Source organism: Nuphar pumila, chromosome 7 (assembly GCF_984573655.1).
Source record: "Nuphar pumila chromosome 7, dmNupPumi1.hap1.1, whole genome shotgun sequence".
NCBI classification, from domain to species: Eukaryota; Viridiplantae; Streptophyta; class Magnoliopsida; order Nymphaeales; family Nymphaeaceae; genus Nuphar; species Nuphar pumila.
Window position 1 is genome coordinate 18,739,526 of NC_143255.1, and position 12,800 is coordinate 18,752,325.

The 12,800-nt window shown below is 34.7% G+C and overlaps 1 non-coding gene across 1 annotated transcript; it reads right to left on the reverse strand.

Moving 5' to 3' along the window:
- Nucleotides 1-712: 712 nt before the first annotated feature.
- Nucleotides 713-785, reverse strand: TRNAA-CGC (transfer RNA alanine (anticodon CGC)). The gene has a single exon. It is a non-coding gene; the product is annotated as a tRNA-Ala (tRNA).
- Nucleotides 786-12,800: the final 12,015 nt, after the last annotated feature.

Consider the following 12,800-nt stretch of genomic DNA (forward strand, 5'->3'; position numbering starts at 1 on the left):
ACTCTACTTGGTTGGGAGCAATTATTACTATCATCTTTTGACTTGCATATAGCACGAAATGGACTTGACCTAGATCCAAACATAAATATGTTAGAAAATTAACTATTTAAGTCTGAGAATAGCTTGAGGGAGCTGCTTCTCCGATCCCTTTAACCATTGCAACTATCTTGAAGGAAACTTCATAGGTTCGATTAACCTTTCATATTTGCATGCCGATAGGGCTAACAAGTGTTAAATGCTTGAATTTGGATAAGATAACTTACTGAACCTGATCCATTTGTGTTCTCGGGCATGGGCGTATAGGGTTGGGTTTGTGCTGCATGTGCAGTTTCAAAGACCGATTAGATCCACACTCGGCCGACGAGTCCAGACAGTAAAATGAGCAAAACATTTTTAATGGGCCCAATCCAAACATGAATTTGAATTTGATTTTAGAGAGAGAGAGAGAGAGCCTTGTTTTGAAGGGAACAATGCATCCTTTAATTTCTGATATAATCAGTATGCGGAGAAGTGGAAGAAAAACGAAAATTTGAAAGGTTGTTCTTGATATTTGGAGTTCCTTGTTTGATTCCTTATCGAGATCGTTATTTCCGTGTTTAGTTGATCCATGTACTCGTCGTTTAGTAGTACAAAGGGGTGTAGGGAAAAAAATAATAGGAAAAGGAAACGCAGTGTGAAAATACGCACAACAGAGTTAAAATGTGGGAAACGATGGAGACGCGGGGAATCGAACCCCGTGCCTCTCGCATGCGAAGCGAGCGCTCTACCATATGAGCTACGTCCCCGTTATTGGGAAAGTTTCACAGATTTAATTATATGGATTTCTATTCGGATCAGCATCCAACTAAGATAGGATGAAGTAGAAATAAATCCATATCCAGATTGTAAATGGTAACACCAAATCCATGGAAAAGGCTGGAAACAAGCCTTTACAAGCAAAATCTATAAAAGGATCAGATTTGATATGGATCAGAACATAGATCTGACACAAAATCATGACCAGAATCAGAAATCCAAATATGAGACAAGTCTGTAAGATGAATTTGAAACTGATCACCACACGTACATTTGGATCTTATTTCAAGATCCATATCAGAGAATAAGGTGTTGGATTCTGTTCGAAGGCCCGAGAAAAGGAGAAATATTTATTTCATGGCTGATACACTAATCAAGCTGTTCTTGAACAGGGGGATTTGGCTCAGCAAAATGAGCTGAAGCTAAATTTCTAAGCTCGTTCACTAAGCTGGCCTAGCAGAGGAACACCGAACTGGATTTAAAGTCCAGATTAAATCAAGGGGTATCTCATATCATCTATTTGAGAGTTGGTTGATGACCATTAAATCTTTGCAGAGCTGTCCATTTCTAGATATTAAACATCATAACTATGCTTATGGGCCCAGACAGGGTGTGTACTGACTAGTGCATAAAACTAAATAGCAACTGTTAGGTGCATACAACTAAATAACAACTAGCGGGGCGGGGCGGGGCGGGGCGGGGCAAGGCAGGGATTGGGATGGGAACCGGGTGGGGCGGCGGGGTGGGGGAAAGCATAAGTCCATCCCCGCCTCCATCCCCACACGGGGATGAATTTTAACCTTCATTCCCGCCTCCATCCCCACACGGGGATGAATTTTAACCTTCATTCCCGCCTCCATCCCTGTTTCATGCCCTTCATCCCCTGTCCAAACGGGGCGGGGCCCCATTTTGCCCCAGTCCACTGCTATCCCTAGTGGCAGGTACCAACTTCAGCATTAGTACTTCCCTATGTCACAGGGATACTCCAACTCAGTGTCGTGTCCCCTTGTATACTACTCTTAATGGAAACAATTACGCGTCTTGTCTATATATGTGACAGGTAATTCCAAATCCAACTTAGCGTGCCAATCAACATACATAAACAGGAGAGCAGATCAGGTGATCTGCCAAATCACTTTAAGGAAGTGATTTGAGATCTTCACCGCCCATTGATTCATCTCACAAGGACCTCATGTTATTTGTGCATATTGTAGACGGTGAGGATGATCACCTGATCTGCTCTCCATAAACAGTATGTTCCTCAGTACACAGTGATGGTCCATTTTCAAATGGAGGTATTGATGCACATTGCAAGTCCACAATGGCCATGCTCAAAATGTGAGATTAATTTCTTCATTATAAAAAAAAGAAAACAAATCTGTCAAAAACAAAAAAAATTGGTAACTTAAATCTTTTGTCAAAATCTGAAAATTAATTCCATAGCGGAGATCTCAATATGATGATAAGACTGAAAGTTTGTCATTTTTGTGTATCCACATGCATGGGTATCTGTTTGTGCGAAGCATCCTTTGGTCACTTGTACATAGGGATGGCAGTGGACCGGGGCGGGCCGGGGACAAGGTCTCCACCCCCGCCCCGTTTCAAAATTTGAACCTTCATCCCCGCATCCATCCCGGCGCGGGGATGGATTTTAACCTCCACACCCCCCCCCCCCGTTTCATGTCCTCCATCCCCAGTCCAAACAGGGGTGAGGCGGGGCGGGACCCCATTTCCCCTCGGTCTATAGTCATTCCTTAAAGGATTGGGGACGGGGCTGGGCGGGGACGGGGATAGATTTTAACCTTCATCCCCGTCTCCATCCCCGTTTCATGCCCTTCATCCCTGGTCCAAACGGGGCGAGGCGGGGCAGGGGCCCGTTGTCCCCCGGTCCACTGCGATCCCTACTTGTACAAGCATTCTACCTTTATGTAAAATACAGAATTGGCACAGAATTCATTCCATGCAAAAGCTTTATTAGTCACACATTTGGCGATTCCACCTTTACCCTAGCGCAGATTGGCACCTAATTCATTCAACTTGTACAAAACTATATTCCATATGACACCAAAGAAAATTTTGGGGTCCCACAAATCCCTTGTAGCTATATAACTCACTTCTAGCTAAGGGTAATTGCAAAATAATCATTAACATGCAATTAACATGCAAGAGAGTAACCGCTCTCTCTCTCTCTCGTTGAAGAGTGCCCCCCCCCCCCCCCACCACCACCACCACCACCACCACCCACCAACTATCCTTTCGCTCATATTCCCAACTAGTGGAATCAGCATATGCACGTCAAATCATTCCATTGGCATCCATGAATTTCAGACTCCTCCATGTTGTAGTGCGTGGACTGCATGGAGGCAGTTATTATGATGCTGCATATTGCATCACATCATTCATGTAAGGCAAAAACATCTTAATCAGAAAGAGCTACCTAATGCTCTCTCTCTCTCTCTCTCTCTCTCTCTCTATATATATATATATATATATATATATATATATATATATATATATATATATATATATATATATATATATATATATATATATATATATATATATATAGCACCTACTCCCACCTAAAGAAAGCTTTAATTTTTTTAAATTATTGAAGCATTTTATTGATCAGACCTTATAGATATGATCTACATGCCTTTTTAAGTAGAAAGCTAGTTTTGAATCTTGTGAATGTCACCTATATGCAATTTTTTCAAGATCTCAAAAAATGGACGGTCCACAATGTGTAAAAATTTCAAGACCTAAAAAAAACCTTATTTTTGTTCAAAAAACATGATCCAAAGCATGAATCCTATCTAATAAATTACGATGAATGCATTTATGAAGTCTTATTAAGAAAATATAACTTACACATATGGTACTAGGTGGGAATAATAGGTGCTCTAGGAAAATCATAGCCTTACCATATATATATATATATATATATATATATATATATATATATATATATATATATATATATATATATATATATATACTTCTTGTTTTCACTGACATATTATTCATTCTGCTCATATTTACATGTTTCAAACATGCTTCGGCTTAGTGGCACTCACATAATCACTAAATTAAGCAAGATGAGCTTGTTTTTTGCTGACATGTTACCCATTCTCCTCATATTTGCTTGTTTCAAAATGTTTTCTGCCACTCGCAGGACCACTACTAAAGCGAGATTAGTATCTTTTGAGGTGGACTAACTCATTAAACTCAAGTACACCCTAACCATTTTTGGCAATTACAAGCATATTGACAAATATCACAAGATTTATGAAAATCTCGTGATAATATCACAAGAAATTGCCTGAAAGTTTAAAACGGTAATTTCTTGCGTCATTTTCAAAATATCATGAGATTTATGAAAAAACATAAATACCATGATTTAAATGCATTATTTATGTTTTTAACAGCTATTTATCATGAAAAAGCATGTCTTTATTTTTAAATAATTTTTATTAATATTTTCTTATAAAACTTATTTTTTATAATTTTTAATTTATTTTTTATTGCCGAGATTTTGCCAAAAACATGAAAGATTTATGAAATTTTTTTAATTCTTGCAAGTTTTTGAAAAATGATATTTTGCCATTTTTAACTTTTGTCACTATGATTACAAGGGCCTCAATTATTAGATAACAATCAATTTTATTTTCTCTCTAAAGTCATTAAAGTGTATAAGTTCATGCTTTAAAGATTGGATATTGCGTAAAGTACTTGATAGAGAACTTTGCTAGAAAAATTGGTTCACCACTCAATACACTTTGATGGAGCATAATTGGAACAACCACGAAACAACAATGCATATATTTTCTTGAAAAAATCTAGGAGCAAGATCAAGCCGCATATGATTATATTATCAGCAATATAAAACCAAAGTTTTGGGTTACATCTCAATATCTAAGAAAAAATATGGGTGGTTGACCTATAATATAGTAGAGTGCTTCAATTCTTAGATTATTATCATACATAATAAACCCATATTGCCTCTTTTTGAGAGGTTTCGTCTCATGCTAATGACACCATTTGAAAGAAAAAAAGAATATAGGACAGAAAATATGAGGTGTTGTTGTGCTTGAGGTAAAAGAAAAGGTAGAAACACTAAAATAAAAAGGCACAACAACTATATGTGCTTGTTAGGCATTGTCACTGACGTATGTACGAGGCTCACGATCGATCACACAATTACAATATTGATCTTGAGAAAAGATGTTCGTATGAAGAGTAGCAAGTGACACTACAAGAAACCTGTGGATTAGCGACGACCTAAATCCGTCGTTAAACTGTTTACCGCTGGATTAGCGACAGATAACTTTTATCGCGAATTTTTCGACGCTAAGTAGTGTCAGAACTTATCCATCTCTAATTTGCGACGGATATGATCCATCGTGAGTCCTTCGCTATTTTAAATTAGCGATGGATAATATCTGTCACTAATCCGTCGTTAAATTTAAAAAAAAATTAAAAAATTTTGCTCGTTGCCGACGCGTTCTTCGGCAGGGGCAATTTTTTTTGCACAGAACCGGCGCGTTTCGGCATCGGGACGCTCTTCCGCAGCAAGCCAATCACGGCGGGAGAAGGGGTCATAGTAGAGATGGGATCCGGAGAGGGAGAGGCGGGACGGGCGATGGAGACTGCCGGGAGGAGCGGTCAAGGCAGGCGGTGTAGCCAGGGTTGACGGGGGAGAACTTGCAGGAGGCGTCGGGCTGGACGACGACGCAGAGGATGGAGGTGTCGTTGGTGCCCGAGCAGTCTCCACCGAGAGGTGCCTGAGAATGGAGGATGGAGGTGTCGTTGGGCTGGACGACGAGACGAGGACGAAGGGATCACTGCAAAAGCTGCGCGTGGTGCGAGAAGTGCCTGAGAAGGTCGACCTTCGTGGTGCGAGAGGTCGCTGCGCATCGTCAGAGGAAGGTGGGGATGGTTTAAATCTAACGGGGGGAGGGAAAAACAGAGGGAGGAAAAATTTCGAACGGGGGAAGGAAAAATTTTGCGCCTCAAGCAAGACAGTTTAAATCGAAAATTAGCGACACAATTAGCGAGGGAATTTTCCGTCCCTAATCTGTCGCTAATTAGCGACGAAAAAATTCTCTCGCTAATTAGCATTTTTTGTAGTGTTTTGGCGACGAAAAAATTTTGTCGCTAATCTATCGCTAATTAGCGACAGATTTAGTGTCAGAAATATTTTCGTCGCTAATTTTGCAAATATTTCAAATGTTAGCGACAAATAGTTTTCGCTCGCTGATCCGTCACAAATTTGCGATGAAAAAAATCAGTCGCAAATTTTCGTCGCTAATTAGCATTTTTCTTATAGTGTGAGTGAAAATCTATGTGATTGCATGCATTTTGTATAAGGGCAAACTACTAGAAGATTACTGTAGCAAATACTTAAAAGTTGATTCATATATAGTTATATATCATACATTTGTATTTTTTATGATGACAGATAATGTCGCACATAACCCTCTATTGACTCTTATTTTAGTCTATTCATCAAAGGTGGTGTATAAATTAGGGCATCATAAGGTGAAGAGATGGAAAACAACACCAAAAAATATGTCATACAAGTGCAATGTATGTGGTGAGGTTAGTCACAACAAGTGGGAAGCACACATAACCGTATGTTTGAGTACCTCTTGTTACAAAATATGTTGTTTATGTGTGTATTCGTTAAGAATTATTAAATGCATTACTTCTATGTATTTATCAGGAGTTTTTCAATGAATTACTCCAATGTCATATGTCTTCTATGTATATCTTAGGTCTTTCGCGATAACATATATAGATAAATATAGCAACATAAAAGAAACCAGAGCTCCACCCCCAAGCACAAATCTAGTTACGATAAAATATATAATGAAACAAGTTATGTGTGTATGCAATTAGTAGTTCTGCATGCACGTATTTATATTCAATTGTAATTGACATAAAAACAAGTTGATGAGAACAAGTTAGATGATTGTGAAGCAGAAGACGTGCTCGAGTATGATTTTTTCATAGACACCTTATGGGCAGTGATGTAAGTGGTAAGTTTGCATGTTTTTTTGTTTGTTTATATATTGAAGAGTTGTTCATGTTAGGTTTGCATGTTTATTACATTTGCATGTAGATTTATTTAAATCTAACATGAATGTATCACATATGTTGATTTTATAGCATCTGCAAAGATTTATAAGCAAAATTAAAAAGAAACACAAACAAGACATGGCCGAAGGAATAAAACTACAAATGAACATTTACCTTACCACGTATTTCTCGGTGAGTCCTGAAAATAATAGTCCTATTTTTTTACAAACTAACAGAAACTAGTTGTTTAACATTAAATTTTCACAGCAAATTGTTGCATCTCCCACTTCATGAATACGAGCTCATTTTTTTATAGAAAACCAACACTTGTCATATCCTTTTGAATAATGTGACAAAGTATTCGTTGAATAACATTACATACTTACATTTATATTTATACTACATACAATGTGTGCTTTTGTTTTTAACTCAATTTATGTTACATATCTTAATTTATCTTAACTTGGGCAATCAATAATTGGTTCTATGAGAGATGCTCATGAAAGAAAAGGAGTTTAGGTTGTACAATTCTACAGGGGCCATAACTCATGCGGATGAGGACATCAAAGATCTAGTATAAACTCATTACTTATTTAATAATATCTTTAGTTTTCTCTCATATTTTGGTATGATTAATATTGGGTTTCAGGTTTATTTTTTTGCAGAGTACTTTGACTACGAAGCTTACTTTGATTGGCAAGATTATCCCGTAGGTGAATTTCATCAATAAAATAACAGGAAATTAGTTTATATATGATTGTTAACTCAATATGTATATTTATATATTTTTACTTTATATATAATTATTACATATATGATTGTGGTGCATTTTTTCTACTATACATGCAATTATTAGGCAAAAACATGAAACTTAATTTTACACAGATACATTGTCATATATTTTGTTTTGTTAGGCATTTAGGATCTAAGCTAATTAGTTATTTGCTAATAACCTTTTTTTTTTCAGGATGAAGCAACACACATAAAGGTGTGCATGATCAAATATTACGAGAAAGTAAAGCAGAAGATACAAAAAAAGCAAGTCATAAAAAATATAAACACAAAGAACACAAAGGGTCTGTAGCCCAAAACAAAGGCAAGAAAAGAGAAGCCAACCACGACAAAATGTTCACAGGCAAAGAATGACAAGCCAACCCTGATATTAGATCCACAAGCCAAAAGGAAAGCAGAGGAGGGGAAGCTGGAGGCTTGTAATATGGAAGTTGATATTAAGGAGAGGTGGAATTTTTTAAATCATTATTGATATTTATAAATTTGTAAATAAGATGTTTTATAAATTTCACATTGTAATTGATATATATTAATTTTTGCATTACATTCTATATTTTGTGATTAATATGCATGAATTTATTAAAAGTTATTATAAATTTTATACAAATATGAGTTTGCATATAAAATAACATGTTTTGAATTCATGATAATAACAAGTGTTGTGATTGTATGTCTCTTTTATGGATACTGTGTGGATGATAATAATAGAGAGATGATAAGAGCATGTTTTGAATGATGTTCGCACCATAAACTCATGACATTCGCTAAGGTCATTAACCTCACAAATCGGTGATGTTCACACATCGCAGTATGTGAAATAGAGGACATTTGCAAATATAGGTCACAGTTTCACAAACATACATTCACTTAAGTTGAACATCGATATCCATAAATACTGGTCATAATTCACAAATACATGTTGTGAACGTACTAACCTTCACAACTCTATGATGATTATAAGGTCCACATGTTCACATCACATATTTGCAAAACTAAAGATCTTCCTGTGTTCATTGCATATGGACCTCCTTTAAGTATACATTCACTTAAGTTGAATACTAATGTCTGAAAATACATGTTAGAACTTGCAAATATGTGTTGCAAACTTCCTGACCTTCGCAACACTACAATGATTACAAGGTTCATATGTTTGTCACATTTGCAGAACTGAGGACCTTTACACATTAATTGCATGTGAACATCCTTTAAATAAACATGTGCATAAGTTGAAGGCTGACATCTATAAATACTGGCTAGAGTTCACAAATATATGTTGATAATGTCAACACCCTCACAACTCTACGATAATTATAAGGTTCACATGTTTGCATCACATATTTGTAGAATTGATGACCTTCACACATTCATTGCATGCAAACCTCCTTTAAGTATACATTTTTTTAAGTTGAACACTCATGTCCGTAAATACATGCTAAAATTCACAAATATGTGCTGCAAACATTTCAACCTTTGCAACTCTGTAATGATTGCGTCACATATTTGTGAAACTGGGGACCTATCAATGTTCATTTCATGTAGACGTATTTTAAGTATACATTCGCTTAAGTTGAACATAAACGCCCACAAATACATGTCAAAATTCATAAATATATGTTGATTGTATGCAAATCTCCTTTCGGTTCAAGACTGACTTCCATAAATCTATTTCCAAACTTTGCAAACATACACTGTGAACATCCTTACCTTTGCACATTTGATTAACCTTATGATTAGATGGTGTTCGCAGGTCAATGTATGTAAATGTTCTGATGTTCACATACTCTGATGTGTGAACGTCAACTAATATTAGAGTATGTGAATGTCCTCATGTTCACATACTTTGATGTATTAATGTCAACTAATAACAAAGTATATGAATGTTCACATGTCTACACACTCTTATATGTGAATGTTGTCAAATTGACATGGTTAATACCAGAGCATGCAAATGTCCTTATGTTCGTACACTCTGATGTACGAATATCGTCCAATTGATAAGGTTAATACTGGTGTGCGAATAACTTGAGAACATTCATAAACTCTGATGTGAAAATGTTGTCAAATTGATAAGGTTAATATCAGAGTATGTGAATGTACTCATGTTTACACAATCTAATGTTAACAATGTCATGATTCAAATACAATTTAAACATCTATTATTTATATGTCATCAGTATATAAAATATGTTATAAATTATATATACATCCATAAATTATACATGCATTCATAAACATAAACTTGTCAATACATTCATACACAAAAAATACAGTATATACATCTACACATTAATAATATAACAAACTTGTTATAAATTATAAATACATCCATACACACAAACTTGTTACAAATTATACATACATCTATATACAAAAACATGTCAATGCATTCATACACAAAAAATATAGTATATACATCCACACATTCACATTATATATATTTAAACATTGAAACAAAAATATATACAAATAAATATATAAGTTTATTCTAATTTAAACATATCATTCAATTATAACTAATTACAACAAAAGTATATACAAATTATAAAAGTATTTATACAATAGATAAATGTGTGTGAATTATATCAGAACAACAAAAAAATTAAGGGTTGCTACTCTTGTGGATGTTGCATATCCTGTGATCGTGTTCTTAGTTCCTAAAGCTCTTTATCCTTAGTAGATAATAGCTCTACCTGAGTTCACAAAAGTTCTTCTTAGGATTTTAGAAGGATCTCTTTTGCTTCAAGTAAATCCTATAGCTTATAGATTTTAACCTTTGCAAGAGTTAACTCTGCTACGACATCCACTCTACTTGAAGTCCTAAGCTTCAAACTTCTAACCTCCATTTTCTCTACACCCTTGCATTTGTAATGAAATATATATATATATATATATATATATATATATATATATATATATATATAAGTGTAGGAGATAATAAATTTGTAATGAAATTAAATTTGTAAACAGAGTTAATTTATAATCAAATTATGAATATCAAAGTGTATGAAAAAATCAAAGTATATATGTATAAGTGCATTATCATCTCATTGTTCCTCTTGGTGCTAGAACTACTGGTTGTAAGTAGACATTCTTAAGGCAGACAAGTACCATGGAATAGTATTCAATGTCATTATCGTCATTGTGTCAGTTTTCAAGTTCCGTCAACAACATAGTGGGGTAATTGTTCGACCGATCTTTCAAACAACATGAGATGCCTATGCTAACACAATGAGGGTGATGAGGTTGTGGTTGAGCATATTCAAACTACTCGACCACTCAGCTAACCATTTGGTTCTCAACTTCATTCATATTGTGTAACCAAATGTCTTTTGCGAACTCCATGAAATAGACAACCATATCCTTCTCATAATCTGCATGTTCTTTATAGAGGCATCATGTTACTTGCACAATGAAGTTTCATTTGTAGTCAAAGTCCTATAATGTATTATTTATAAAAATATAACCACTTATTTCATCTATACTTACATGCGCAACTTTGCAGTACAAAGGGTTATTCTCATCCCTCTTCCATAATTTTCCTCTTTCTTTTTTTCTTTGTCAAACACACACATATATGACAATTTAATCAATAATTAAATGTAACATCAATTTGAGAATAGAGACAAGTAGGTGTTGATGTTGGTGTTGTTTCCTACATGACAATCTCTTTATAATAAATAAATGAATAATTTTTTATAAAAATAAATTTGAGAATAGAGACAAGTAGACAAGCAAAGGATAAACAAAATAGGTTGTTGAAATAAGTTATTTTACATGAAATTGAATTATAAGAAACAAATAATATATGATATTGAAAATAAAAAAATAATTTGAAAATCATGCAAGTGTTCCCTAGTCATCTTTATAATACAAGATAAACAATAGATAAATAACGAAGTTCGAGGATAGATGCATACCAAATTAAGAAAAAAAGGGCAAAGAAGACTCAAATAAAAATGAATTAAACAAAAAAGCATAATAAGCTATTGAACATGCATAAATAACTTGAGAACCATGCAATTGTTTCACAAACTAATTGTTTCATGCTAATGTTTTAAAAAATAACTAATTCATGCCACTTATTTAACCATTACAAGAAGAAAAACATGCACTTACTGGAATATCTCACCATCGATGATATGACAAACACTCAAAAATCCATCGATGGTGTGTCATCTCATGATGAAAATAAAGCAATTACGCTGAAGTTTTGCCAAAAATAGTCATAAAAAAACTTGCCAAAAAACATTGTCAGGGAACCAAATTGGAGACCACAAAAACCAAAATTTTATGAGAAAATAACCCTCAAATGCAAAACTGATCTTTTGAGCATATGAATTGTCACATTTCATGAGCATACAGAGGTTGGCACATTTTGGGGATATTAGCAAAAATGATTTGCAAAAGTTGTACAATAATTGTGGACACAATTATTTAGTTAAAGAAAGTTCCCAAATTTTTGGGATATTCACACAAATTATTTGCGAAGGTCATACTATATTTGTGAATGGAAGTATTTAGTTAAAGGAGCTTCACAAATTTTGATAATATTCACACAAATTATTTGCGGAGGTCATAATATATTTGCGGATGCACGTTGGAAAATATAGTTAAAGGAGGTTTACAGATTTTGAGAACATTTACATAAATTATTTGCAGAGGTCATAATATATTTGCAAATGTACGCTGAAAAATATACTTAAAGAAGGTTTACACATTTTAGGTGACATTCGCAAAAATGATTTGCGAAGGTCATATCATATTTACATACGAGAGTGTTTAGCTAAAGGTGGTTCACATATTTTAGATAACATTCATAAAAGATTGTAGATATATAGATAATTTTGGCAAATTATCAGGCATTTCTGAAATCACACCATTTTACAACAGTAGGATCATTTTTATGAATGGTGCATATCACATATGTGGAGTCCGATTTTATCAAAACAACTTGCATCAATGAAATCCGAAGGATGGGAATGAAGATAAGGATGACATAGGGGATGAGTGGAACAGATCCCTCCTAAACACGTGAATTGGCATCTCCGCAGCAGCAGTTTTTGCTGTAGAAGTCGCTTTATCAAATGAAACAAGCAATCACACTTGGTAGTAAAGGTAGAATATTTCAGCAG